The sequence below is a fragment of the Dendrobates tinctorius genome, unplaced genomic scaffold (assembly GCF_039654945.1).
Source record: "Dendrobates tinctorius isolate UK_male_01 unplaced genomic scaffold, ASM3965494v1 ptg000064l, whole genome shotgun sequence".
Lineage (NCBI taxonomy): Eukaryota > Metazoa > Chordata > Amphibia > Anura > Dendrobatidae > Dendrobates > Dendrobates tinctorius.
Window position 1 is genome coordinate 2,251,325 of NW_027361732.1, and position 23,986 is coordinate 2,275,310.

The 23,986-nt window shown below is 44.4% G+C and overlaps 1 protein-coding gene across 1 annotated transcript in view; it reads right to left on the reverse strand.

Annotated features, from left to right (window-relative positions):
• ACVRL1 (activin A receptor like type 1) overlaps positions 1–12,289 on the reverse strand; it is a 149,631-nt gene extending 137,342 nt beyond the window's left edge. Inside the window, exon 1 of the mRNA XM_073580235.1 lies at positions 12,069–12,289. The gene's annotated coding sequence lies outside the window, so the exon portion shown is untranslated. The remainder of the gene's footprint in view (positions 1–12,068) is intronic.
• Between the last annotated feature and the right edge of the window lie 11,697 nt (positions 12,290–23,986).

Genomic DNA, 23,986 nt, shown 5'->3' on the forward strand with positions numbered 1-23,986 from the left:
TTTCCTCATAAGACAGGGTTTGCAGACCAGTCACCATTCTGGTTGCTCTTTTCTGAACTTGCTCCAGTTTGTTGATGTCTTTTTTAAAATGTGGTGCCCAAAACTGGACACAATATTCCAGATGAGGTCTGACCAAAGAGGAGTAGAGGGAAATAATGACTTCACGTGATCTAGACTGTATGCTTCTGTTAATACATCCTAGAATTGCATTTGCCTTTTTTGCTGCTGCCTCACACTGTTGATTCATATTCAATCTGTGATCTATTAGTATACTCAAATCTTTTTCACATGTGCTGTTGCTTAGGCCTATTCCTCCCATTCTGTATATGTTTTTTCATTTTTATTGCCCAGATGTAGTACTTTGCATTTTTCCCTGTTAAAAACCATTCTGTTAGTTGCTGCCCACTTCTCCAGTTTATTTATATCTTTTTGAATCCTCTCTCTCTCTTCTCTAGTATTAGCTATCCCTCCTAACTTTGTGTCATCAGCAAATTTAATCAGTTTACCCTCAATTCCTTCATCTAAATCGTTGATAAAGATGTTGAACAATACAGGGCCCAGGACAGAGCCCTGTGGTACCCCACTTGAGACATTCTTCCAACTGGATGTGCAGCCATTTACGACCACTCTTTGGGTCCGATCACTAAGCCAGTTATGAATCCACCTACCTAACAGTTGCCTTGTCCATTCCATACTTAGTCATTTTTTCAATAAGGATTGTATGAGAGATACTTTGTCAAATGCTTTGCTGAAGTCAAGATATACTATATCTACCGCATTTCCTTGATCCACCCAATCAGTGATTCCGTCATAGAAGGAAATTAAGTTAGTCTGACATGACTTATTAGTTACAAACCCATGCTGACTCTGTTTAATCACTTCATACTTATCCAGGTACTGACATACATGTTGTTTAATAATTTGTTCAAAGATGTTTCCTGGTATAGAAGTCAGACTCACCGGCCTATAGTTGCCTGGGTCCACCTTCTTCCCCTTTTTGTGTGTCTTTTTCTGTGTATCCTCGTCGTGGACTAGGGATTTGTAGGGTGATATAGGGTCACCGACGTTGAGCGGGTCGCCACATCGTTAACAACTAGGGTGCCAACCTCCGTGGCCAGGAAGAGACTCGATAGGGCCCATTAGGACGAGTGTAGTTGCCCTGAGTATTTTGAAAAAAAAATTTTCTGCCTGGTGACCTTTTGGTGATTGATTGTCCTGTACCCTTTGAGCTGGGATTGTCCAAGATTTTAATTATTTAACTAAAAGTTAATTTTTAAGGGGTCATTTTTGCTGCTATCTTGTTTTTTTTGTGTTTTTCTTTTTGATCCTTTTCTTTATTTTTCTTTGTGGTTTTTTGCCATCGGACTACTACCCCTAATATCCCACATCATCCCGTCAGCCAGAGCCACCGGACTACTACCCCTAATATCCCACATCAGCCAGAGCCACTGGACTACTACCCCTAATATCCCACATCATCCCGTCAGCCTGGGGTCAGAACCAGAGCGCTGAGTGGAACGATCCTAACTTCCATACCGGGGATCCCTTTAAGAGAGGCCTGGCGTCAGAACCAGAGCGCTGAGTGGATTTGCCCTGACTTCCATACCAATGATCCCTTTAATAGAAGCCTGGGGTGAGAATCAGAGCGCTGAGGGATTTACCCTAACTTTCATATCGGAGATCCCTTTAAGAGAGGCCTGGGGTCAGTACAAAAGCGCAGTTTGGATTGCCCTAACTTCCATACTGGGGATCCCTTTAAGAGGGGCCGGGGTCAGAATCAGAGCGCAGAGTGGATTTGCCCTCACTTTCATACCAGGGATCCGGGTCCGGTTTTGGTCCAATGGGTGTCGCGGCCGGTCCCGCGCTTCCTATCTTCTAGCGGTGACAACCTCTTCTTTCCTTCCCGCCGCAGGTCCTGTGCAGGCGCACTGTTGAGGGCAGAGCAGAGTCCTGCAGTGTGCAGGACCTCTCCCGACGCCTGCGCACTGCAGTATTCTGCTCTGCCCTCAACAGGGCAGAGCAGTGCGCCTGCGCAGGAGCCATGACAGGCAGCAAAGAAGAAGACGTCACCGCTAGAAGATGGGAGGCGAAAAATAGGGTGACAGATTCCCTTTAAGAGAGGCCTGGGGTCAGAACCAAAGTGCTGGATGGATTTGCCCTGACTTCCATACCAATGATCCCTTTAATAGAAGCCTGGGGTCAGAATCAGAGCGCTGAGGGATTTGCCCTAACTTCCATACCGGAGATCCCTTTAAGAGAGGCCTGGCATCAGTACCAAAGCACAGAGTGGATTTGCCCTCACTTCCGTACCGGGGATCCCTTTAAGAGGGGCCTGGGGTCATAACCAGAGCGCTTACTGGAATTGCCCTAACTTTTCATACCAATGATCCCTTTAAGAGACCCTGGGATCAGAACAACAGCGCTGAGTGGAATGGTCCTAAATTCCATACCGGTCATCCCTTTAAGAGAGGCCTGGGGTCAAAACCAAATAGCTGGATGGATTTGCCCTAACTTCCATAGCAATGATCCCTTTAAGAGAGGCCTGGGGTCAGTATCAGAGTGCTAAGGGATTTGCCCTAACTTCCTTACCGGAGATCCCTTTAAGAGGAAAGATGTGCCTATGGGATGGAGGATGTGTGATGGGTATATGGGCACTGGAGGGGGTGATTCATTTCTGTCATGTGCTCTCTGCTCCTTTCTGGGGGCAGACAATGGCTAGATTTCTCCCACCATGTCAGTGTCTGCTGAGGTGTCGAGTGGGAAAACTGTTGCTCATAGCAACCAATCACAATCTTTTAAACAGCTCTGGTGAAAAGAAAGATGCTTCATGATTGGTTGGTGATACACACACACACACACACACACACACACACAAACATTCAATTTTATATATATAGATAATGGCAACCAAAAACATCCAAAAGACTCTGATCAAAAGTTTACATACCCTGGTGATTTTGGTCTGATAACATGCACAAAAGTTGACACAAGTGGGTTTGAATGGCTTCTAAAGGTAACATCCTCACCTGTGACCTGTTTGCTTGTAATCAGTGTGAGTGCATAAAAGCTGAATGAATTTCTGGGATCCAGACAGACTCTTGAATCTTGCATCGAGCCACTGACGTTTCTGGATTGTCAGTCATGGGGAAAGCAAAAGAATTGTCAACGGATCTACGTGAAAAGGTAGTTGAACTATATAAAACAGGAAAGGGATACAAAAAGATATCCAAGGAATTGATAATGCCAGTCAGCAGCATTTTAACTGTGGTTAACAAATGGAAAATCAGGGGCTCTGTAAAAGTAGACCAACAAAAATGGCATCCACAACAGCCAGGAAAATTGTTCGGGATGCAAAGAAAAAACGATAAATAACATCAGCTGAAATATAGGACTCCCTGAAAACTAGTGGTGTGGTTGTTTCAAGATGCACAATAAGAAGGCACTTGAAGAAAAATGGGCTGCATGGTCAAGTCGCCAGAAGAAAGCCATTACTGCGCAAATGCCACAAAGTATCTCACCTACAATACGCAAAACAGCACAGAGACAAACCTCAAAACTTCTGGAACAAGGTAATTTGGAGTGAAGAGAACGTTTTGGGCACAACCATAAAAGTTACATTTGGAGAAAGGTCAACAACGACTATGATGAAAGGAACACCATTCCTACTGTAAAGCACGGAGGTGGATCGCTGATGTTTTGGGGAACTGTGAGCTACAAAGGCACAGGAAACTTGCTCAAAGTTGAAGGAAAGATGAATGCAGCACGTTATCTACAAATACTAGATGCAAATTTGCAATCATCAGCCCAAAAACAGCGCATGGGACATACTTGGCCATTCCAACGTGACAATGATCCAAAACACAAAGCCAAGTCGACCTGTCATTGGCCACAGCAGAACAAAGTGAAGGTTGTGGAGTGGCCATATCAGTCTCCTGACCTCAATATCATTGAGTCACTCTCGGGAGATCTCAAGCACGCAGTAAAAGCTAGACAGCCCAGGAATGTAAAGGAACTGGAGGCTTTTTGCCAACAAGAGTGGGTAGCTTTACCATCTGAGAAAATAAAGAACCTCATCCACAACTACCACAAAAGAATTCAAGCTGTCATTGATGTTAGAGGGGGCAATACACGGTATTAACCCCTTTGTGACAATGGATGTACTATTCCGTCCAAGTGCCCTGGGACTTAATGCCAAAGGATGGAATAGTATGTCATACACGATCAGCCGCGCTCACAGGGGAGCGCAGCTGATTCTCACAGCTGACACCTGGCACTAAGTGTCAGGAGCAGTCGCAGACCGCTGCCAGTACTTTAACCCCCGGAACGCTACAATCAAACATGATCGCAATGTTCCGGGAGCAGGCAGAAGGCTGTCAGCTCTGACAGCCCCTCTGCCTTTGGATCGGAGACCCCGCGTCATGACGAGGGGTCCCAATCGCTCCCATGGTAACCCGATGTCGTTATGATGACATTCAAGTTACCAGAGCTCAAAGACTTCCTGTCATGCGCAGTGCATGTCGGGAAGCCTCTGAGGTCAGTGTGCACAGCACTGATCTACATGCCATATAAGCGATCAGCCTGCACAAAATGAGTGTCCCATAGTGGGACAAAGTGTAAAAGTTAGAATGAAATTTAAAAAAAGAATTAAATTGTAAAAATATTTTAAAAAAATAATAAAAAATAATAAGAAATCAATATTTATTCAATCAATCAATAACTAGTTAAATAAAAAAAGTAAACAATAAAAGTACACATATTTAGTATCGCTGCATTCGTAACAACCCAACCTATAAAGCTGTCAGACTAGTTAACCCCTTTAGTGAACACCATTAAAAAAGGCAAAAAAACCAATGCTTTATCATCATACTGCCGAACAAAAAGTGGAATAACACACAATCAAAAAGACGAATATATATAAGCGTGGTACCACTGAAAACGTCATCTTGTCCCGCAAAAACCAAGCTGCCATATAGCTCCATCACTGGAAAAATAAAAAAGTTATAGCTCCCAGAATAAAGTGATGCAAAAATAATTATTTTTTCTATAAAATAGTTTTTATTGTATAAAAGTGCCAAAATATTAAAAAATGATATAAATGAGGTATCGCTGTCATCGTACTGACCCGAAGAATAAAACTGCTCTATCAATTTTGCCCCACGGGGAACGGTATATACGGCCCCCCCAAAAGAAATTAATGAATTGCAGGTTTTTGTTCGATCTGCCTCTCAAAAATCGGAATAAAAAGCAATCAAAAAATGTAGTGTGCCCGACAATGGTACCAGTAAACACGTCAACTCGTCCCGCAAAAAACAAGACCTCTGTGGGCCAAAACATGGAAAAATTATAGCTCTCAAAATGTGGTGATGCAAAAACTATTTTTTGCAATAAAAAGCATCTTTTAGTGTGTGACAGCTGCCTAACATAAAAACCTGCTATAAATAGTAAATCAAACCCCCATTTATCACCCCCTTAGAAGGGAAAAATAATAAAATAAAAAAAATGTATTTATTTCCATTTTCCCGTTAGGGTTGGGGGCTAAAGTTAGGGTTAGGGTTGGGGCTAAAGCTGAGTTAGGGCTGGGGCTAAAATTAGGTTTAGGATTGGGGCTAAAGTTAGGGTTGGGATTAGGGTTAGGGGTGTGTTAGGGTTAGGCTAGTGGTTAGGGGTATGGTTAGGATTAGGGTTAGAGGTGTGTTGGGGTTAGGGTTGGAGTTAGAATTGGGGGGTTTCCACTGTTTAGGCACATCAGGGGCTCTCAAGCGTGACATGTCTCTGATCTCAATTCCTGCCAATTCTGCGTTGAAAAAGTCAAACGGTGCTCCTTCCCTTCCGACCTCTGCCATGCACCCAAACAGTGGTTTATCCCCACATATGGGGTATCAGCATACTCAGGACAAACTGCACAACAACTATTAGGGTCCAATATCCCCTGTTACCATTGAGAAAATAAAAAATTGGGGGCAAAAAGATCATCTTTGTGAAAAAAATAAGATTTTTTATTTTTACGGCTCTACATTATAAACTTCTGTGAAGCACTTAGGGGTTCAAAGTGCTCAGCACACTTCTAGATAAGTTCCATAGGGGGTCTAGTTTCCAAAATAGTGTCACTTGTGGGGGTTTACACTGTTTACGCACATCAGGGGCTCTCCAAACACAAAATCGTGTCCGATCTCAATTCCAGCCAGTTTTGCATTGAAAAGTCAAATGGCGCTCCTTCCCTTCCGAGCTCTGCCATGCGCTCAAACAGTAGTTTACCTGCATATATGGGGTATCAGCGTACTCAGGACAAATTGTACAACAACCTTTGGGGTCCAATTTCTCCTGTTACCCTTGGTAAAAATAAAACAAATTGGATCTGAATTAATTTTTTTGTGAAAAAAAAGTTAAATGTTCTTTTTTTAACATTTCAAAAATTCCTGTGAAGCACCTGAAGGGTTAATAAAATTCTTGAATGTGGTTTTGAGCACCTTAAGGGGTGCAGTTTTTAGAATTGAGTCACTTTTGGGTATTTTCTATCATATAGACCCCTCAAAGTGACTTCAAATGTGATGTGGTCCCAAAAAATAAAATGGTCTTGTAAAAACGAGAAATCGCTGGTCAACTTTTAACCCTTATAACTTCCTAACAAATAAAAATTATTCCAAAATTGTGCTGATGTAAAGTAAACATGTGGGAAATGTTATTTATTAACTATTTTGTGTGACATATTTCTCTGTTTTAAGGGCATGAAAATTCAAAATTGGAAATTGCGAAATTTTCAAAATTTTCACCAAATTTCCATTTTTTTCACAAATAAGTCATATCAAATAAAAAAATTTCAGAATCACCAGGATCCGTTGACGCGTTCCAGAGTTATTACCTCATAAAGGGACAGTGGTCAGAATTGTAAAAATTGGCCTGGTCATTAGCATGCAAACACCCTTGGGGGTAAAGGGGTTAAGAAATGGGGTATGTGAACTTTTGATCATGGTCATTTGGATGTTTTGGGTTGTCATATGATTTTAAAAAATAAAGCACAATAGTTTGACAATAAATGGCTTCACCCAACCCCGAAACCATGAGTGGAGAAAAAGTTTTGGTGTTATCAATAGTGATGAGTGAGTGAGTATACTCGTTGCTCGGGTTTTCCCGAACACGTTCGGGTGTCCTCCAAGTATTTTGACGTGCTCGGAGATTTAGTTTCTGTCGACACAGCTGCATGATTTATGACTGCTGGACAGGCTGAATACATGTGAGGAATGCCTGTTTGTTAGGGAATTCCCACATGTATTCAGGCTGCCCAGCAGCCGCAAATCATGCAGCTGTGTCAACAGAAACGAAATCTCCGAGCACGCCAAAATACTCGGAGGACACCCGAGCATGTTTGGGAAAACCCGAGCAACGCGCATTCTCGTTCATCACTAGTTATCATTCATATTCTCTGAAAAAATGCCAAGAAAGCAAAAATTCTGCTGGGGTATGTAAACTTTAGAGCATAACTGTATATCTCATTCATGAGATAGGTGATAAATGTTTGATCGCTAGGACCCCCACTGGTCACTAAAACAAAGGTAGTGAGCGTACAGCTGCAGTGAGAGTCTGAATGAAGTCATGGTAAAATATACTCCCTGCCGCTTCATTCAGTGTCCATGGGGCCAACAAAAACAGTTGGGCACGGATCCATTTAAACGTTTTCAGCAACATATTCCTGTCTCTCAATTAAATTATACATATTTATGGTGGATTTGGATGATTAGTTTTATACAAGATATCTGCTGTAATAGCAATAATACATGACTCCAATGTCCTTCATAAAGGTAAGGAAGTGCACAGATTAGACCTAACAATAAAGACCTTCTACATTTCCTATTCTTCCAGTGAGAGCACCATTGCTGACCTTCTTCACTATATTAGGACATGCAAATTGCCTCTTCAGAAAGAAAGAGGACTTTTACTCTACAGCGCCACCTATTGGTAGTAGCGATCCTACAAGTCACAATCAACCCTTTAACGAGTCTTGTAGTATGACTTAGGACCAAATATATTAGGACATAGCACGTATTCCCTTATGTAGTGTTCACATTAGAAGGAGTAGTTCCCATTAGCAGTAGGACAGTTTCTACAATGCAGCGAGGCTACTGGGGGCTATCTCAGTTCCCTAAGGCTTCCCTGTCGAGCTGTCAGCAGATAGCCAGCTTGGTGACAGTTTATTTTCTCGGAGGGCAGTGCAACGGAAAGTAAAGTTTCTTTCAACCTTGCAAATTATTATAGGTAGAAGTTTGCTATAACACAACAATGGGCAGTAATGCACCATAACAGCAGACAATAACCTTGGGGAATTGATTAACCAATTCCTCATTCCTATAATACATGTATTTAGGTTCGGTATATTTTTGCTATAGCGACACAGACCTGTCCTTATTTTACACCATATTTCTGTGTTCTGTACAAACAGACTACAGGTCATACATGTGATATATCTGTCAACTGACGGGCATTTATTCCAATGCATGATCTTTTGGGCACAGCAAACATGTTTATTCAAAGAGGGAGAGAGGAATAAGCTGCTGCCAGACACCTCTGACACTGGTTTATTCCCCATTAAAACAAAGGATAGAGCACATCAACATGCCTTATTCTTCCATCCCCTGATATTGGTCACAGGAGGAGAGTTGGGGGATTCATTTGTCATTCACCTTCCATTATCATACACAGTGCGTATGTTTCAAAGAGTCATAACAGAATGCCAAACCCATAGTATACTAATAACACTCAAAAATGCAAAACTAAAGCATGTTAAAATTGTATTACTACCATTTTTTTCCATACGTATTGAGTTGAACGCAGCAAGTTATTGACCAATTACACATTGATATTTTTAATGTCACAAAAAATTATCCAAATGTAAAAATTTTTGAAATATATTAAAAGCAGCCTGGCTTGATTCATGCGGCCCGATCCAGAGGCAGCATGTATAAGGCACTGGCTGTACGATTTCAGCCAGGTATGTTTAAGGCCGGGGTTACACTTACAAGTGTGATACGAGAAACTCGCGCGAGTCTCTCGCATCAATACCTGCCGCCAGCACTTGGGACCTGAGTGTGCGGCTGCATAGAAATACAAGCAGCCGCACACTCTGGTCCCGAGTGCCGGCGGCAGTGCCGGGTATTGATGCGAGTTACTCGCATCACATTCGCAAGTGTGACCCCGGCCTAACTCTGAAACTCTTTAGCATTTCAGAGAAAAGCATAATTTAATAGCTACCTAGACTGAGCCGAACGGGAGACTAGTCAGATAGGCAGATCCCCTCGCGGCTTCTCAATGCCTTATCCCCTTGAGTGACATATCGCTCCCTACGTGTGAATATAGGGAGAGATCTGTCACTCCAGGACAGCAGGCGGGGAGAAGCTCACCTGTCTGTCTAGTCTACCATATGATACTGTCCCCGGCAGCTATAACACTATATTTTTTTCTGAAATGTTGCAGCATTGCAGAGTTAAACATATATGGCTGAGATCATACAGCCAGTGCCTCATACATGCTGCCTGTGGATCAGGCAGCATGTATCAGCTGTCATGTTCCCTTTAACAAAGTTTTGACTCATTAACTCCTGGTCGATTTTCCCCACTTTGTTTTTTCCTTTCCTTTCTTCCAAGAGCCATAACTTTTTTATTTTTCCGTCAATATGGCCGTATGAGGGCTTGTTTTTAGTGGTACAATTTATGCTTTTGAATGACACTATTGATTTTACCATATAGTTTACTGGAAAACGGAAAAAGAAAAATTCCAAGTGCTGTGAAATTGCAAAAAAAAAACAATTTTGGGGGGTTTTTTTATTTACCATGTTCACTATATGGTACAACTGGCCTGGTAATATGATTCCCCAGGTCAGTAAGAGTACGCTGATACCAAACATGTATAGTTTATTTTTTATTTAAGTGGTAAAAATAATTCAGAAATTTGTATGAAAAAAAAATAAGTTTTTGCATTTTTCACCATTTCCCGAGACCCATAACTTTCACAATTTTCATAATCTGGAGCTAGGGGATGGCTTATTTTTTGATCCCTGAGCTGCTGTTTGTATTGATATCATTTTGGGATAAATACAATGTTTTGATCGCCCGTTATTGCACTTTATTCCAAAGTTGCGACAACCAAAGAATTTAGTTCTGGCATTTTTATTTATTTTATATTTTGTTAGATCGGACATTTTGAAACGCAGCGATACCAAATATGTGTATTTTTTATTTTTCTTTCATTGTTTTATTTTTAATGGGGCAAAAGGAGGGTGATTTTTTTTTACCTTATTAATATTTTGTAAAACTTTTTTTTTCACTTTTTACTTTAGTCAATAGTTACCTTAGGAGACTTGAAGCAGCGATTGTCCAATTGCTTGTGGTATGTATAGCAAAAATCACGATCTCTTATGAACACTGGCCACAGGCTGGCATTCAAAGAAATATCATAATGACAGGCATGGGGGTCTTCTGTTTATCCCTAGCTATCATGACAACCCATCAGCACCTCACGATCATGAGACAGAGGCGCCAATAGGCGGGACTTGTGACGTGCTTCCGGCCAACGAGTGTTAAATGCCGCTGTCAGTGATTGACAACAGTATTAAACTTGATGGTTGATTAAATCAGCCATCATGTTGGGAGAAATATGCAGGCTCAGCGCCGAAGCCCGCATCAAAGGCAGGGCCGTGGCTGATGACATAAATACACGTCATCAGTCTTGAAGGGGTTAAAATATCTTTAAAGTAAAACGATCAGTGTATGCAATTCAATAATTTCTTTATGAGATATGAATTGTACATAGACATCTTGGGTGACAGCTATGGCCTAAAATCTCAAGGGACCATCTGTTAAAATTATTTCCCAACATTTTAAGATATAATATTTCAGTTTCTGTCTACTACTTGTATTGATTTTGACTATTATTACTGTTGTTTGCCATGACCGTTGTCTCACTGATGTGTACAGGTTTTCTTTTTAGTGGCACAGTTTAATCTGTCTAAAGTGTTCCCCAAATCTAAGTCAGGAGTATTAGACTACACACCAGGTCACAGATTTTTATTCATTCTTCAACATTGAGGGGACATTTAGGTTTCAATGATCCTAATCCTACATAAAGTACATTAGCACATTCGCGTACGTCAGTGCTTTAGGAGCAAATTTTGTGTAAATAACAGGATACGATCTGCAAAATCTGATTTTCTAAATTACAGTATTCTAAATGTATAGCATTTTTAGGATGTGTTTCATATTATTTTCCCTTGATGTTAAAAAGGATAAAACGGCAATATTCAAATATGCATGTAACAAATATTTTGGTAAATCTGTATTTTTATGTTGAAACAGCTGTGATAAAAATTTCATAGAACTGTTTATCCTTTTTAAAAAAAAAAAAAAAAATATATATATATATATATATATACTGTGTGTATGTATATATATATATATATATATATATATATATATATACTGTGTGTATATATATATATATATATATATTATGCCTGGCACAAAATGTGCAATTCTCAGGCTTCATATAAGTGTGATCTTGGCCTATGAGAAGAAAAACATTAGGTTTTCTTATCCTGTCCATCTCATAAGCATCTACCATCTTGTAAAGCTCCCTGCACATGGCTGTATTATAGAACCATGCCAGAATAATAAATTTAGAGTCAAGGACATAATTGTATCCCTCCTATACAATCAGGAAAGCCTTCCACAAAGAAAAAATATTCAAAGCTGAAATATCGTGTTCATGACCCCAAAAGAGAACGTATGAAGATTTGCAACTCTTACGTTCTATGGATATCCATACACACTATACGCACAATAATGACTCTATATCCATAGTATATCAATTGAGTACTAGACATGGAATATGCTAGAGGGCTCTGTAGACACTTTGTGAGTCAGCCAGGAGATAGATACAGGCAGTGTGTTATCATGTCCGTCACTCCAGAATGATGAAGGAAAGACTCCAGGCAGAGGGCAGCTGTCCTGTCTACAAGTCAGAGCTGACACATGGCAGATAGAAGGTCTGGGGAAGGACAGGAGACCTTTAGTGTACAGTACCTGTACAGGGCTGGAGGACCAACAGAAGCAGCTGGAACTGGGAAGCAGATCATTAAAAAGCCTTATTCGCCCATTTAGTTCTCGTTCCTTAGCTTTCGTCTGTGATTCCTTCTTCCAGATGGAAGTTTCTTTCAGTGTCTGCTCATGGTTTTCATTATAAGTATGCACACCCGCGTCATGGCTTTTTAATGTCTTTAGTTTCCTCTCTCTAAAAACAGTCCTTTTTTTTCTGGCTACCAATCCCAGCACTTCCTGTTGGTCTTTTTTTTGTTAAATACAGGATGCAACACATGACACAGTTCCCTTTTCAGAGTCCAGCCACCGATGTGAAAGCTCAAACTAAAAGGATTAATGAGAAGTGACTTAGAGGTCCTGGAGCTGCCATCTATCTACGTGATGAATTGATCGGCATTGCATCTGGCATGTGTATGCCCCTAGCTCCTCTAGATCAAGTTTTATTTCTAAGCGTTTAGAACATAACATTTTGAGTTTATCTGTCAAGTTGGACATCTTTATATTATTTGGATGCTAAAATATAATATTAATCCACACTAATCCTTAAGAAGTGTGTTCAGGATGGATTCCTATGCCAATAGTGGAATTCCCTTAAGGGAAACAAAAAAGAAGATGACCCTTTCTGAGCATAGTACGTTTAAAAAAAAAGAGAGATTGAAATAAAAAAAAACAAGGAATTTGCTCATCTAAGTGGTGGATATTTAGACACAACTTCAAAAATGCATGAAATACATTCAGTAGGTGCAACCGATCTGGTGTGCTGATGGAAATTCTTCCAAGGGATTCCTGGGAGTGCATAGTAGCAGATTAAATCAAACTACCAAAAAAGTACCTTCCATACTTTGAACTTTCCAAACGAGAGCATCAGCATCCAGCTTGGTTCCATGTGAACCATTTTGGTAAGTTCAAGCTGTGGAAGGTACTTTCAAGGAACAATTCCAGGAAGGGAATCTGTTACCAAATTTATGCTGCCATATTTGAGGGTGACATAACGTAGTGTAAAGCCCCCGTTACACACTGCGATATCACTAGCAATATCGCTGTAAAGTTACCGATTTTGTGACGTAGCAGCGATATTACTAGCGATATCGCTGCATGTGATACTTACCTCCGACCGGCTCCCCCGCTGGTTATCGCTGATCGCGCGAGAAGCTGCTGGACCATTCCTCGTCGGTCACTTCCTGCGGCGCTTCCTGCTGTGACGACGAGCGACACGTGGAGCCGGGCGGGAGGACGCAGGATCGCCGCATCTGACAGGTAAGTAGCGATCCCTGTCCCCAGCGATGTCGCTGGTGAGATCTGCCTGTGTGGCAGCTCACTAGCGGCCACTTAGCGATGCACCAGCGATCCTGACCGCGTCATATCGCTGGTCGGGATCGCTGGTGCATCGCTAGGTTTAACGGTACCCTTAGAGAGACCCTAATTCAAGCACTGGTCACTTCCTGCTGCAGTCAGAAAATTATTGTTTATCAGTCCTTCTAATAAAGACTTGTCTGATTCCAGAAGAATGAAAAGGGTGAGCTTGTTAGAAGCAACTACAGGAAGCACAAAGCCACCAATACCCTCTTAAGGTGGGATAGCAACCATCCTGTCCCCCTCAAGAGGGGTATACCTAAGAGACAATATCCTAGAATACGTAAGAATTGTTCGGATCTAACAACATTCCAAAAACAAGCTGACAATTTGAAGCAACGGTTTGCTGAAAAAGGTTATCACAGGAGCATTTTGAATAAAGCAAATAAAGATCAAAAATACTTCTGACCCCAGTTCAACACAATAAACAAGATAATGTCTCTATTTTCATAACCAGGTTCTCTAATAAGGCTGATGAGGTTAGAGTTATTCTAAAAAGCCATTGGGCCATTTTTCTTATGGATGCAGACGTCAGGGATGTGGTAGGCCCAGTACCTCAGATTACATACAGAAAGGATATGTTAGGCTGGTTTCACATTTGCGTTTTTTTGCGCTGTAAAAAAACGCATACGTGCGCATGCGTTTTTTCCCCTATATTTAACATGGGTGCGCATACCTGCGCGCTGTCATGCGCATGTATGCGATTTTCATGCGCTGCGTTTTTTTGGGGTGTGCGATTGTATTTTCCAGACGCAGCATGTTGCATTTTTTGGTCCTGCAAAAAAGCGCATGCGCACGTATGCGCACGTTTTGCGCTAAAAATGGCCATTATAGCCTATGGGTGCGCATATGTGCGCATTGGCATGCTTATGTATGCGTTTTTTTGCACATGCGGTTTTTTTTTACCATTAGTTTAGACAATGGAATTTAGGGGTTTGGGTAAAGTTAGGGTTAGTTAAGGGGGTTTAGGGTTAGGGTTAGGGTCAGGGTTAGGGTTAGGGTTAGGGTCAGGGTTAAGTATGGTTTGGTTAAGGGTTAGGGTCAGGGTTAGGGTTAGGGTTAGGGTCAGGGTTAGGGTCAGGGTTAGGGTTAAGTATGGTTTGGTTAAGGGTTAGGGTCAGGGTTAGGGTTAGGGTTAGGGTTAGGGTCAGGGTTAGGGTCAGGGTTAGGGTTAAGTATGGTTTGGTTAAGGGTTAGGGTTAGGGTCAGGGTTAGGGTTAGGGTTAGGGTCAGGGTTAGGGTTAGTAAAGTCATGGTTTGGGTTAGTGTGAGGGGCCACCTAATGTTGGAAAAAAATGCAAACGCGGTAAAAACGCACTAAAAACGCATACAAACGCATAAAAACGCTGCGTTTTTTTCATGCATGCTCATAAAAATGCTTGAAAAAAACGCAGCAGTTGTATGCTTTTGTATGCGTTTTTTCAATGCGTTTTTTTGCGGGAAAAACGCGCTGCAAAAAAAAGCAATTGTGAAACTAGCCTTAGGCCTTGGGTTCCTGCAGCTGCACAGCGGGAATCCAGAGCCTTGCATCCTGCGGTCTCCCATTCTTCTCCAAACGCTCAGGAGCCTGCACAGCAATCTCGGCATCGCAGGTGCTCTGCTCAGACCAGCTCTGTAGGACTGGTTATTGCTGCCACCTCGGGGTCAGCAATAGCAGCGCAGGCTGCCCTGCAGCAAGCCACTCCAGTGGCTAAGTCCTCTTGTCACGCTACTGGGCATGCTCGCGAGGCGATCTCCCATTGGAGATCGGGAGTCACGTGCTCAGGTCCTTCTCCTGATCTGATTGGTCCATCCCAGAGATCTGGAAGGTCCCGCACGGCTATAAATGGTCCGCATGGCCAAATGGCCATGCGCTAGTATAGGCTTTACTTGCTAGATGTGTGAATGGTGATGGATGTATGTTTCTGGTGCCTGACTCATTAAGATTCCCCTCCCTTTGATATTACGCATGTAGATAGGGAACTTGAGTAGCAGTCAGCACCAGTCAGTGGCAAGCCATAGGTCACTGTGCACACCGCACCTGTACACAGTGCTAGTGTCCGGCAGTGCGCCCCCTCTTGGGCATTGTCGTACAGCGGCTGGTTCAGTCGCCGCGCTGCAGTCAGCAGCACTTGAGTTGTCCGCAGTTGCGACGCCGCACGCACGGTAGGTCTAGATGGACTCCGACCCTGTGTCTTGGGCCCGAGTCCTGTGACCATATACCGTGCGTGCACACCGCTGAGACCTGTGAGGTAAACAGGCTCGGCATTTATGTTTATGCCGTTAGGCGCCTCTGTGAACATAACAGTGTACGCGTTGTGTACACCGGGTGACGTTCAACCCGTGTGCGAAATACCGCCATATTGTGCGTCTGCCATTATATAGCAGCAGTTTAACACCTACTGCACGGTGGACCCCGGGCGGCGAACGCACTTTCTATTATTTTATATTTAGTGCGTGGCGGACCTGCAGCAACTACAGCAGTACATTCGGCAGCTGGAGAGCAGGTTGACGGCTATTGAGAGCTCCACCTCAGCTGCGAATGCTACAGTGGCCGCTGCTCAGGCAGTCGCAGAGGCTGTCTCACGCATGTCCACACCCACGCCTATGCCGACAATAACCCGCCTTCCGTTGCCCGATAATAATAATAATAATACATTTTATTTCTATAGCGCCGACATATTCCGCAGCACTTTACATTTCAGAGGGGACTTGTACAGACAATATACATTACAGTATAACAATAATCACATAGATCATAACAGATACCAAGAGAAATGAGGGCCCTGCTCGCAAGCTTACAATCTATGAGGAAAAAAGGGGAGACACGAAAGGTGGGTGGTAACAGTTGCCCTGATTGTATGGACGAGCCATAATGTTAAGTGTGTAACAGTACAGATGCAGAGGGCTAATGATGCATAGAGCATGTGGGAACATGATGCAGGGAACCTGTTATGGTAAAAAAACTTTTGGCTGTGCCACATAGGGATGTCATGATCCGGTACGGGGTTTCTCCTTGGCCCGTCCTGGTCTGATTGGGGGTTAATTATTCCGCCTCTCCCTGGCAGAGGGCGGCTATTTAATGCTCACTGGACCTAGGTCCGGTGTCAGTTATACTCCTGCCCTCGGCTGAGTTAGTTGATCTTGTGTGTACGTGTGCCTTGTGACTGATATCTTGCTTGCTTGTTTGGTTTTGATTTTGTTCTGTCCTTGTTACAAGTTCTGCCTGTCCCACTTGAACTGCGCTACCTTTCGTGTATGACTCTCTGCTTGTGACCCGACTTCTCTCTGCTCGTCCCCTTGGTACCGCATCGCCCTCTTGTGTGTGACCTTTGGCTTTGTCTGACCTCCCGTCTGTTTACTCCTTCTGTACCTCGCTGTCCATACTGTGAACGACCTCCATTTTGCCTGACTCTGAGTTTGCTGTCTTCTGTGAAAGCAGGACGCTAAGCCCCACCCCCTTGCAGTCACATGACCGTAGGTCCCGTGCCGGCTTGCTAAACTTCATCACTAAGGTACTGTGCACCTATACTTTCTGGCTATTCTGGTCCCCAGGGGTCCCTACAGTGCGGGTGAGTCCCTGCTCAGTGGAGGCTGTACGCAGGCGCTGTCAGGATCCTGATATTATAACTGACAGATACCATTTTTTTTTCTCTGCTTCCATTCACCTGTGTGTGATGGATCCTATGCACGCTCTTTCTGAGCAGGTTAAACACCTAACCCAGATGTCTCAGAAACTCCTTGGAGAACAACGAGTCCTGGCTCAGTCTCAGCAGCTGATCGCTGACACTGTGCAGGGGGCTTTTTCATCGGGTGCTCGGGATATTACATTAGATTCCCCTGAGTCTCCAGTGAAGTTACCAGATACCTTTTCTGGAAATAAAAAAGAGTTCAGAGTTTTCAAGGAGGGCTGTAAGCTTTTTTTTTCCTTAAGACCAGACTCTTCTGGGGATGAAAGTCAGAGAGTGGGGGTCATTATGTCTCTGTTAAGGGGAGCCCCCAAACTTGGGCTTTCTCCCTTCCGACCACGGCCCCTGAGCGTATGAGGGTAGATGCATTTTTTAAGGCCCTGGGGCATATTTATGATGAGCCTGATCGCATGCGTATGGCTGAGGACATCGTGATGAGTGTGTGCCAGGGAAAGCACTCAGCCGAGTGGTTTTGTACAGAATTCAGACACTGGGCAGCGGAGGTCTGTTGGAATGATGCCGCCCTTCGGGGTTTGTTCCGTAGAGGCCTGTCTGAATATCTGAAAGATGCCTTGGCTCTCCACCCTCCGCCTGATTCCCTGAAGGAGGCTATGACACAGGCCGTCCGAATGGATCGCCGGCTACGAGCGAGGGGAGTGATGCAAAGTGAAAGACTGTTATTCTCCCAAGGAAGGGGACCCAGTCCTATTTTGGAGATTGCGGAGATGGGAACCATCGACCTCAAGGAAAACGAAAGGAGACCACGGAGCGTGGGAAAAGACTGTTTTCTCTGTAGCGATTCTGGACATTGGAGAAAGGTGTGCCCCTCCTGTCCACTAACCAAGCGACTGAGCCCGGGTGATTGTCGTGGAGGTCACCCAGGCTCTCAGGTACCTTTTTCTGCCTTCTCTAAAATGTTGTTGCAGGTGGAACTTTGTTGTGGGAGTGTCTCCACATCCACTTCTGCCTTCGTGGATTGCGGATCAACATTTAACTTTATTGACTCTGATTTGGTATCCAGGTGTAAGTTAGGGACAGTTAGGTTGGAGACTCCTATTCACCTTGTGGCCATTGACAAAACACCACTGGTAAAAAATGACATTATGTTTCGTACTGAAGAGTTTCTCCTTAAAGTGAGTTCCTTGCACCAGGAACGTATTTCATGTTTTGTGATGGACAACCTGCCAGCGGGACTGGTGTTGGGGTTCCCCTGGTTACAATTGCATAATCCTGTAATTAATTGGGAATGTCGGGACATTGTTAAATGGGGTCCTTATTGTTCTGAGAAATGTCTTGATACTGTGTCTGTGTCGTCCGTGGGTCTGGAAGGTATTCCGGAGTGCCTGATAGACTATACGGACGTTTTCTCTGAAAAAGAGGCTGAGGTTTTACCACCACACTGCCCATTTGATTGTGCCATTGACCTGGTTCCAGGTGCTAAATTGCCCAAGGCCCGCTTGTATAACCGTTCGTGTTATGAATGAGTCACTGAAGGAGGAAAAAACAAAAATACAAGCTAAGTCCAGAAAACCGGAGAGGTTGGTAGCTATCGGATTGCAGACCCCTGGTCCTATCCACAACAACTAACAGTAGCCGTGGGGGGTTCCTACGATGCCCTAGACCCCTCGATCACAGCCGGAGAACTAAATAGGCCTAAAGAAAGAAAGGGGAAATCTAAACTGCCCCAGAGCAGACCCCAAAGCAATAGGCAGCCCCCAACATATAATGACGGTGAAGCAAGATGAAAATACTAACACAGATAGAAAGATAGGTTGAGCAAACGATGGGGCCCAAGGTAACTAAAAAGGACAGGATAGAAAAGCTGCTGTCTGCAATCCGCAAAAAACTCTACCAAAAAATGTCCCAACTGACTGATAGGAAAAACAGGCCCTGAAGTCGCTAGGACTTCAAAATGACTATATCAGCACTCAGGTAAATTCTGAAGACAGAGCAAACAGACAAACTGATCAGAGACAAAAATGGAACTCCGCACACCCTCGACCGGGGATGGCTGAACTCCAAAAAACAAGGTAAACAAAACAAATCTAATAAGTTCAATATCAGAGCAAAAAACTTATCTTTGGGAAGCAGGAATCAGACTGGTCTCCAAGAATCCAGCAGAGAAATCACCAGCGACTCAGAAGGGCGTCGGCTGCCTTATATCCAGTCAGCAGTTCCTGTTACCCAGTCATCATCTACCAGATCAGGTGTTTGGTAATCAGCCTCACTACCTTCCTTCACCAGAAGAGGGAGTTCATCAGACATCGACTGTGAAGGAGAAAATGAACTCACAACACTTTCGGGTCCAGAACGGGCTGCGATGAAGGAGTATATTTCCGAGAGCCTCCGTAAGGGACACATTTGTCCTTCTGTTTCTCCTGTGGCGGCGGGGTTCTTTTTTGTAAAGAAAAAAGACGGTGGTTTACGCCCATGCCTCGATTTTCGTGAGTTAAATAAGATAACTGTGAGGAATACGTATCCCCTTCCACTTATTCCTGATTTATACAACCATTGTCCGGAGCTAAGTGGATTTCAAAATTAGATCTACGGGGAGCGTATAACCTTATCCGAGTCCGAGACGGAGATGAATGGAAAACTGCTTTTCTCACTACTGAAGGGTTGTTTGAAAATCTGGTCATGCCTTTCGGCTTGACGAATGCTCCAGCAGTCTTCTAAAACTTCATAAATCACGTGTTCTCTGATTTTATTGGACGTTTTTTGGTGGTATATTTGGATGACATATTGATCTATTCTCCTGATAAACAGACTCACATTGGTCATGTTCGGGCAGTTCTCCAAAGGCTCCGGGAGAACTGTCTCTTTGCTAAACTGGAAAAATGTTTGTTTTTTGTTCAGGAACTGTCGTTTCTGGGGTTCATAGTGTCTGCTGAAGGGTATCGCATGGATCCTAATAAGGTGCAGGCCATTATCGAGTGGGTTCAACCTTGTGATTTGAAGGCTCTGCAGCGTTTCCTAAGATTTGCCAATTTCTATCGCAAATTCATAAAGGGGTTCTCACAGGTGGTTAAACCCCTCACAGACATGACTCAAAATGGGGCCGATATCAAGAATTGGTCAACCGCAGCGGTAGCGGCATTTCAGTTTTTGAAAACATGTTTCATGTCGGCCCCGGCTCTTGTTCAACCAGACCCGTCTGAACCATTTATTGTTGAGGTAGATGCCTCAGAGGTGGGGGTGGGGGCGGTATTGTCCCAAGGACCCGCCACTTTGACCAATTTAAGACCTTGCACCTTTTTCTCAAAGAAATTCTCTCCTGCGGAGAGAAACTATGATGTGGGAAATCGAGAACTTCTGGCCGTTAAGTTGGCCTTTGAAGAATGGAGGCATTTTTTGGAGGGGGCTGTCCATCCTATAACCGTAATTACGGACCACAAAAACCTAGCTTATATTGAGTCAGCTAAGAGGTTGACTCCTAGACAGGCTAGATGGTCACTTTTTTTTTCCCGATTCAACTTCTCGATCACTTTTCGGCCAGGATCTAAAAATGTCAGAGCAGATGCCTTGTCACGCAGTCTAGATCCGGTGTCCCCCCCGGAACCTCCATCCTCCATTCTTCAGCCTGGGGTGGTGGTGGCAGGTATTTTGAATATGTTGGAGCGAGACATTCGGGAAGCCCAGTCTCTTGCACCGCCGTTTAAGCCGGTGGACAAACTTTTTGTGCCAGCTCAGCTTCGCCTTAAGGTCCTCCGGGAGTTCCATGACTCAGTTCTGGGTGGACATCCAGGGATCTCGGCTACCCGGAAGGCCATTGCTAGAGTATTCTGGTGGTCTGCTTTAGTCTCTGATGTTGGGGAATATGTGTCTGCTTGTGATGTTTGTGCCCGTGCAAAAACCCCCCATAACCGGCCGGCCGGGGAATTGGTACCACTGCCAATTCCTGAGAGACCATGGACGCATTTGTCCATGGATTTCATCACCAACCTTCCCCCCACCAAGGGTAATACCGTCGTCTGGGTTGTGGTGGACAGGTTTAGTAAGCAGGCACATTTTGTACCTTTGGCAGCTCTACCTAATGCGGAATCATTGTCCAGATTGTTTGTTGAGCATGTGGTGCGGTTGCATGGGGTACCCTTGAATGTGGTGTCTGATAGAGGAGTGCAATTTGTTTCCAGGTTTTGAAGGGCTTTTTGTGAGAGGTTGGGTATTGGTCTGTCCTTTTCATCCACTTATCATCCAGAGACTAATGGGCAGAGCGAGCGGACCAATCAGTCTCTGGAGCAAATTCTGCGTTGCTTGACTCCAGAACGACAAGATGATTGGTGTTCTGTGTTACCGGTGGCTGAGTTTGCATTTAACAACCGTGTTAACCAGTCTACTGGTACATCTCCTTTTTTTTGCAATTATGGGTTTCATCCTCATTTTGATGAATTTTCCCGTTTGAATTCTGGGTGTCCTGGGGCGGATGAGACGATCCAGCGGTTGGGGGAGGTATGGCGAGAGATCCAGAGTAATATTACGAAGGCCCAGGACAAGTTTACATTTTTTGCGGACAAAAAACGATCCGCGGGACCAGTATTGCAGATTGGGGATAAGGTATGGTTGTCCACCAAGAATATAAGACTCAAGGTCCCCTCTGCGAAACTTGGACCCATATTTATCGGTCCTTATGAAATTACCGAGGCAGTTAACCCGGTGGCTTTTCGGTTGCGTCTCCCGCCATCTCTGCGGATCCCAAATGTTTTTCATAAGGCCCTTTTGAAACCTGTGAGGTCCGCTGGGGAGGGATCATCAGCTTCCCCAACACCGGTTTTGGTAGACGGGCAGTCGGAGTACAAGGTGGAACGAATTGTCGACTCCAGGTTGGTCCGTCGTGCCCTTCAATATCTGGTACATTGGAAAGGCTACGGTCCTGAAGAACGCTCGTGGGTTCCTGCTCGATCGGTTCATGCAGATCGGTTGGTCCAGGCCTTTCATGCCAAGTACCCTGAGAGACCTGGGGGTCCAGTGGTCCCCCATTGAGAGGAGGGTACTGTCATGATCCAGGACGGGGTTTCGCTTTGGCCCGTCCTGGTCTGATTGGGGGTTAATTATTCCGCCTCTCCCTGGCAGAGGGCGGCTATTTAATGCTCACTGGACCTAGGTCCGGTGTCAGTTATACTCCTGCCCTCGGCTGAGTTAGTTGACCTTGTGCGTTCGTGTGCCTTGTGACTGATATCTAGCTTGCTTGTTTGGTTTTGATTCGGTTCTGTCCCTGTTACGAGTTCTGCCTGTCCCTCTTGTACGGCGCTACCTCTCGTGTATGACTCTCTGCTTGTGACCCGACTTCTCTCTGCTCGTCCCCTTGGTACCGCATCGCCCTCTTGTGTATGACCTTTGGCTTTGTCTGACCTCCCGTCTGTTTACCCCTTCTGTACCTCGCTGTCCGTACTGTGGACGACCTCCGTTTTGCCTGACTCTGAGTTTGCTGTCTTCTGTGAAAGCAGGATGCTAAGCCCCGCCCCCTTGCAGTCACATGACCGTAGGTCCCGTGCCGGCTTGCTAAACTTCATCACTAAGGTCCTGTGCACCTATACTTTCTGGCTATTCTGGTCCCCAGGGGTCCCTACAGTGCGGGTGAGTCCTTGCTCAGGGGAGGCTGTACGCCGGCGCTGTCAGGATCCTGATAGGGATAGATTAGGTTAATGTGTTGAGGCGGTAGGCCAGTCTGAATAAATGAGTTTTCAGGGCACGCTTAAAATTGTGGGGATTGGGGACTAATCGTATTGACCTGGGAAGTGCATTCCAAAGAATTGGCGCAGCACGTGTATAGTCTGGAAGACGGGAGTGGGAGGTTCTGATTATTGAAGATGCTAACCTCAAGTCATCAGCAGAACGGAGGGCGCGGGTAGGATGGTATACTGAAATAAGGGAGGAGATGTAGGGTGGTGCTGAGCCATGAAGAGCTTTGTGGGTGAGGGTAATAAGTTTGTACTGGATTCTGGAGTGGATGGGTAGCCAGTGTAAGGACTGGCACAAGGTAGAGGCATCGGTGTAACGATTGGCGAGGAATATGATCCTGGCAGCAGCATTCAAGACAGATTGGAGGGGGGAGAGTTTGGTAAGAGGGAGACCGATTAGAAGGGAGTTACAATAGTCGAGACAAGAATGAATAAGAGAAACAGTCAGAGTTTTTGCAGAGTCAAAAGTAAGAAAAGGTCGAATTCTAGAAATGTTTTTGAGGTGCAGATAACAAGAGCGAGCCAGTGATCGGATGTGGGGGACAAAGGAAAGCTCGGAGTCAAGTTTGACCCCAAGACAGCGGGCATGTTGCTGAGGAGTAATCGTAGAACCACACACGGAAATGGCAATGTCGGGTATAGGTACATTAGTAGCGGGAGGAAACACAAGGAGTTCAGTCTTTGACAGGTTCAATTTCAGATATAGTGAGGACATGATGTTAGACACAGCGTTTAGACAATTGCCGGTGTTTTCTAGAAAGGCTGGCGTGATGTCAGGAGAAGAAGCGTATAATTGGGTGTCGTCAGCATAGAGATGGTACTGGAAACCAAATCTACTGATTGTTTGACCACTAGGGGCAGTATACAAAGAGAAGAGAAGGGAACCTAGGACTGATCCTTGAGGAACCCCAACAGTAAGGGGAAGATGAGAGGAGGAGGAGCCAGCAAAAGATACAGTAAAGGAGCGGTCAGAGGGATAGAAGGAGAACCAGGAGAGAACGGTGTCCTTGATGCCAATGAAACGGAGCATAGTGAGGAGGAGCCGATGATCAACAGTGTCGAATGCTGCAGAGAGATCCAAGAGAATTAGCATGGAGTAATGACCATTTGATTTAGCTGTTAGTAGATCATTAGAGACTTTAGTGAGGGCAGTTTCAGTAGAATGTAAAGAGCGGAAACCGGATTGGAGAGGGTCGAGAAGAGA